This window comes from Rana temporaria, chromosome 1, assembly GCF_905171775.1.
Source record: "Rana temporaria chromosome 1, aRanTem1.1, whole genome shotgun sequence".
NCBI lineage: Eukaryota > Metazoa > Chordata > Amphibia > Anura > Ranidae > Rana > Rana temporaria.
Genome location: NC_053489.1, coordinates 256,977,430 through 256,983,092, shown reverse-complemented (window position 1 = coordinate 256,983,092; position 5,663 = coordinate 256,977,430).

Sequence of the window (5,663 nt, the reverse complement as noted above, 5' to 3'; positions counted from 1 at the left end):
GAGTGCCGAGTATGTTTTTTAAATAGCATGGCTTTAAATTAACTATGTACGTGTTCCCCCATTGTAGGTGCTTATAATGTGACCATTTTTATAAATTGTACAGTGTTAAAATAAATGTGACATTTTTTAAAAAAAGCTCCCGAAGTAATAAAAAATATATTCTTTATAAAAAATAGGAAAATATAAACTATCCATACACTGCAGAAACACCACAGATGATTACACAAATTTCAAGAGACCCCATGTTGACACAGACCCCATTTTAGCTGCTGTGGATCGTGGAAAGGACAAAGCCTGCTGGTGTGATGGAATTCACTAAAATTAATATTTTGTGTTATGATTAGAACCACTGAAATTTTGTTTTTCTTTCATTATATTCATCTATTTCTTTTATATTCTTATATTGTTTTTATATTGTTTTTATTTCTTTATCTATATATGATATACTGTATACATATGCATGTGTGAAACTATATACTACAAGTGTTATATTCCTTAAATGAAACAACAGATATAATGTTTTAAAGTTACAATTCAAAGAAGTTATGACAGATATAATGTCTTGAAGATACAGTACATCTTAGCATTGGACAAATGACTATTATTAAGAACAGATGTCTTCAAACTCCTCCAAAACAGCTCCTCCCATGACTCCCTCCATCGAGTCAAATACATATGGCGATTGTGGAAGGAAAGAATTTGCCATGAGGGCTCCATGCCATATATGGACTGTTTGTGCTAATTAAAGACTTTGAAACGTATGCAGTATGCCAAGAACAGGGGCGTGTAATAAGAAACCACCCTTATATGAACTGACCTATCAAATGTGCTTATGTGTGTGATGTCATTTTGTCTATAAGGCTATGGAATAAATGGGTTCGGTCTCAATGGGAACTATGACTTGCGCGGAATGTAGTCCCTAGGGAGACTGAGCCAGTACTACAGATTAGCTCTGGAAGTGCAGATCCCAGCATTACTAGAGCTATGGACAGGGAAAAATAAGGAGGGACTGTTTTTGGGCTAGAGGAGTCACATAAAGGACATGGTGGAAGACACACATTGTCCCCCAAGATTCTGTCCTTGGACCTCTGCTATTCTCAATCTTCACATTCTCCCTGGGTCAGCTGATAGCCTCCCATGGCTTTCATTACCATTTATATGCTGACGACAAATCTATCGCTCTGCCCCTCAGCTCACCCCATCAATCTCCTCACTGATTTACTAACAGATATATCAGCCTGGATGTCAAACCACTTCCTCAAACTTAATCTATTTAAAACTGAGCTCTTAATATTTCCTCCCCCATGTGCCCCTTCCCCTGACTTTTCTATCAAGATCAATGGCACATCTATCAGTCCATCCCCACATGCCAGGGTGCTAGGGGTAACCTTAGACTCTGAACTGTCCTTTCAGGCCCACATTCAATCCCTGTCCATATCATGCCGCCTTAGCCTCCGCAACATTTCCAAAATACGCCCTTTTTAACTAATGACACCACCAAGCTTTTAACTCGCTCCCTGGTCATCTCTCGCCTCGACTACTGCAACAAATGAGAAAGTACCACAGGCTGCTTGTGGCCAATTGGCATCAATAATCATAGGTCAAGAGAAGGGGAAAGGTTGTTGGTTGGGACTTTCACGGCACTGATAGGAGACCAGATTAATATAAAAAACAATATTTATTTACATAACACAAAATACAATGTAAAAACATTTTAGGGACAGACCCCACAGAACAAATTAGATAACAGAACCATCTGTGTCTAATAAGTGGAGCCAATGACCTCGACCGGTTTCGCTGTTGTACTGCTTCTTCAGGAGGGTCTAGAAGATATTTGTAAAATATATAATGAACAACAAGCAAAAAATATAATGTACATACAAAATCTTTAGAAAAAACAGCAGTACATTTTTCTCAGGGAGTCAAAATGGAAAATGGAAAAAATTAGAGCATGTTCGGAATTTTTAATGGGCATTTTTTACACTGTGAAAAATGCTCTGGAGCCCACACACGATCGTTTTTAATGACATTAAAAAAAAAAGTAATTTTTTACAACCCGAAAAACGGTTGTGTGTGTACGCGGCATAATAGTTCTATATCTGCAGCGTGAGATCATCTAAAGCACTGCTTCCTCTGACTTCCAGTCTCACCAGATTTGTAGTGAGAATTGATGATGTTACTACTGTGCTGTTTACTGTTTTACACCGCTGTATACACCACTCCTACAGCGCCTCAAGGAGGCTGCTTGCAGGACTTTTTTTTTAGCACACTGCTCCAGTGTGAAAGCACTCGGGCTTTCACACTGGTGTAAACAAAAAAGATTTTCCTCCTAAGAGGAAAAAACACTGCGCTAACAATAAATCAGAAAAGATATTGAAACAAAACCACACATGTGTGAGGAAAAAGCTGCTAGTACCAAAACTCTAAGATACCCAAAAGTAACAACAAACATATAACCTAGGTACAGCGCTGTGCAATTGATAAAGTGATATGCAAAACAGTGATTAATCAGCGTGCATATGATGTAATAATTAACATATATAAAAAATTATATATAAATAACCATAATGAACAATGTCTAGAAAAAAATCCAGGAAAAATAAGTAAATATTAATAAAGTTCATAAGGAGTGATCTGTGGTAAAAATCAATTTCGTGAAAACGGAATTCCACCACCAAAAGGCCACCAACTCGTGTATTGTAGTCTCCTTACCAAACATATATGACCACCATTACAGCGGTCAAAGCAGGCACAGGGATATTTTAAGTCTTCCTGGGCAGACTATCTCCAAATCAGAATGCTGGGAGGATCAATCCATAAACCTCCTTCCAATGGGGGGGTGTTAAATTCAGACTCACATGGAATAAGAAATAAGGGGGGATCCCATAGTGTGATACCGTATGAAAAGCGGATTTGTTTAAAAGATAAAATGCACTTACAATTAAGAAGGCAATCAAAAGCGGTGTATGTATAACAGAAAACGTTGTCTCCTCTGAGCTGTCTCCCTTCTTGCTAAGCTCCGTGTAGCGTATCTCCGTTGGTAGTTGGGTCGGTAGTGCGTGATGACGTTCCAGCTAGGCCACACCTACGCGTTTCGTCATCAAAATGACGTAGTCGGGGATAGGCTCGCCTCTCCTATCACACTGGTGTGATAGGAGAGGTGCTTTGCAGGCGCTATTTTTAGGGCTATAGCACCTGTAAGGCACCTCAGTGTGAAAGTAGCCTAACATTTCTATCCATGGCCTTCTTGAGGGCAAATTATTCATGTAGCATCTACTTCAGGCATGTAGGCAGGGGGACGTGCTTACTAGTGTTGAGCAGAATATGCCATATTCGATTTCGCGATATATCTCGAATATATATTCGAATATTCGAGATATATTCGCTAAATTCGAATATTCGTGATATTTTATCGAAATTAAATGATTGCGATTTTTCGCTATTGCGAATGCGAAAATAATTGCGATTTTTTAATAACTGCGGTAGGAGCACTCTGATTGGCTCAGAATATTCGTGATATTTTATCGAAATATCGCAACATGCGAATGCGATATTTATTGCGCAATTTCGAGATATGCTGGAGGAGCGCTCTGATTGGCTCAGAATATTCGTGATATTTTATCGAAATATCGCAACATGCGAATGCGATATTTATTGCGCAATTTCGAGAAATGCTGTAGGAGCACTCCGATTGGCTCAGAATATTCGTTATATTTTATCGAAATATCGCAACATGCGAATGCGATATTTATTGCGCAATTTCGAGAAATGCTGTAGGAGCGCTCTGATTGGCTCACTCTGAAATCGAATATTTATGATATTTTAGCCAAAAAACATATTGCGATTGCGATTTTTCGATCGCGCATGCGCAATCGCGCGAACAACACGCGACCATTTCCTGGAGCCTTGCCAGTTTCCAACTTATGATCGCAACGCAATCGCAGAGCAAGATGGTTGGAAGCAATTTCACTGCATCTGAGGAAAAGATGATGATTTGTGTAAGTATTTTGACCACTGTTATTTCATTATCTTCAACTGCATTTTAGTCTAGTTTAAAAGTTAGTATATATGATCAGATATTAGTATTTCACAAACAATGTGTCTCCTGCTTTTACAAAACTACAAGTCCCAGCATGCCTGGACAGCTGCAGACACCCTGGTTGGCAAATGTGTATTTAGGCACTTTTCCTTGTTATTTAGCATAATGAATTTAACATTTTTTTGGACATAGGACGTATGCGAACGTCCTGACTTCAGTGTCCTCAAGGCCCAAGGACGTTCGAATACATATTGCCCTTTAGATGTTGCAGAAGTACAACTTCCAGCATGCCTGGGAATGCTGGCACTTCTAGTATTGTAAGTTCTGCAGGCCCACATTTTTCAGGCCTTTATGCACGGGTCTCTAAACTGTGGCACCCTAGATGCAGCAAAAGTAAAATTCTTAGCATGCACTGACAGACCGTGGCTGATGGGAGTAGTAGTTTTGCAACAGCTGGAGGTGGACTGGTCTTGAAACCCTGAGTTAGGTAACAAACCTGTAGTGTTTTGCAACCATTCTGCCTCCAGCTGTTTTTTTTCTGTTGAAAAGCCTGTGGCGTGCAAAACACAACCCAAAAACTCCACCCGGTGCAAGGAAAAATTTGCACACACCTAAAGAGTGACATCACAAAAAACTGCGACGGTTGCATACGTCAGTGGTCCTCCGAAAAGGTCCCGTCTCTGACCCCCCGGGGCGTTAGGCTCCTGACAGGGAAAAGAGTTACTGTGGTCCATACAGCCGAAGCCATATGGACCCATCTCGGTCCAAGCAGCGCAATCGCGCGAACAACACGCGACCATTTCCTGGACCCTTGCCAGTTTCCAACTTTATGATCGCAATCGCAGAGCAAGATGGTTGGAAGTAATTTCACTGTATCTGAGGAAAAGATGCTGATTTGTGTAAGTATTTTGACCACTGTTATTTCATTATCTTCAACTGCATTTTAGTCTAGTTTAAAAGTTAGTATATATGATCAGATATTAGTATTTCACAAAAAATGTGTCTCCTGCTTTTACAAAACTACAAGTCCCAGCATGCCTGGACAGCTGCAGACACCCTGGTTGGCAAATGTGTATTTAGGCACTTTTCCTTGTTATTTAGCATAATGAATTTAACATTTTTTTGGACATAGGACGTATGCGAACGTCCTGACTTCAGTGTCCTCAAGGCCCAAGGACGTTCGAATACATATTGCCCTTTAGATGTTGCAGAACTACAACTTCCAGCATGCCTGGGAATGCTGGCACTTCTAGTATTGTAAGTTCTGCAGGCCCACATTTTTCAGGCCTTTATGCACGGGTCTCTAAACTGTGGCACCCTAGATGCAGCAAAAGTAAAATTCTTAGCATGCACTGACAGACCGTGGCTGATGGGAGTAGTAGTTTTGCAACAGCTGGAGGTGGACTGGTCTTGAAACCCACATTTTTCAGGCCTTTATGCACGGGTCTCTAAACTGTGGCACCCTAGATGCAGCAAAAGTAAAATTCTTAGCATGCACTGACAGACCGTGGCTGATGGGAGTAGTAGTTTTGCAACAGCTGGAGGTGGACTGGTCTTGAAACCCTGAGTTAGGTAACAAACCCGTAGTGTTTTGCAACCATTCTGCCTCCAGCTGTTTTTTTTC